The sequence below is a fragment of the Crocuta crocuta genome, unplaced genomic scaffold, assembly GCF_008692635.1.
Source record: "Crocuta crocuta isolate KB4526 unplaced genomic scaffold, BGI_CrCroc_1.0 scaffold131, whole genome shotgun sequence".
Lineage (NCBI taxonomy): Eukaryota > Metazoa > Chordata > Mammalia > Carnivora > Hyaenidae > Crocuta > Crocuta crocuta.
In genome coordinates this window covers 11,453,024-11,454,119 of record NW_027528977.1, presented here as the reverse complement: position 1 = coordinate 11,454,119, position 1,096 = coordinate 11,453,024, and positions in this window count along the sequence as shown.

The window sequence follows — 1,096 nt, the reverse complement described above, 5'->3', positions numbered from 1 at the left end:
AAACAAAAAAAAAAAAAAAAAAAAAAAAAAGCTCTCCACAAAGAATCTCGGAACAATTCATTTCATGGGTTTTCAAACAAGTTTAAAGACACTCAGGGTAATAAAGATTTCTCTTAGGCTTTGAAATTTGCTCCTTGCTTTTTCTTTTGTTAGACATACTGCCATGGAAACGGGCATTGTCTTCAAGCTCGGAGCCACATTTTGTGGTTCGAATGGGAGACTGAAACTATCTTCTGCCGACAAATAGATGGAGGATGAGGAAGATTTCACAGAAATAAAAGCCTTGATGCACATCATTAAAATAACCACAGTCGCGGCAACTTCTATCTACCACGTGTCCACTGCGTTTCGGGACATGTAGGAGCTCGTTAAATCTTCCCCAGTCACGTGCTGTTTCCACATCACAAGTGAGGAATGGAGGCTCAGAGAAGTAGGGGCCTGACTGATCTCACATCGGAAATATGTGGTAGAGGCCAGACCTGAGCCTGCTGCCACCTGCCCCAAAGGAATGACATCCCTAACCAGCGTCGTGGCTTGTAAGACTTTGGTCATTTGTTTAGAGTGAGTCCCCCCTGAGTGACATGATGTTTTCTGACAATTAAGTGTTTTCTGACACTGTGCCGGGCATGCTAAGAGTCAAGACAGATCAAGCATCGAATCTTTACTTGGAGAATGATTTAGATGGATTGGCCCAAGCATCCGAGAGAGGGAGGGCACGTGGGCTTGGGTTCTGAATTTTCCAGAGAAGTAGTAAGTTCGTATTGTTTGGGAAAACCCCCAAGAGTTAACATTTGACAGCAAATTCAAATTGCTTTCAATACACATTTTCAATAAAACAAATCAGGAGGCCATGCCAGGTGCCCATTTGCAAACTCAGATTTGTGGCATGGGTGAACCCAGATGATTTTTAAGCAGGGAAATCTGTGATCTGTCTGCTGTCAACTTCCCACAAAACATCGGGAAAAAACCCGTTGAGAAAGCAAAGCTAAGTTTAGTAGGCCCTGCCGCAGAAGGGGAGTAGCAGTGTGACAGAATTTTGGGGGTGTTTCAACATGGGGGAAAGAGGGAGCATATAGTTTTAGGGGCCAGGCTGGGT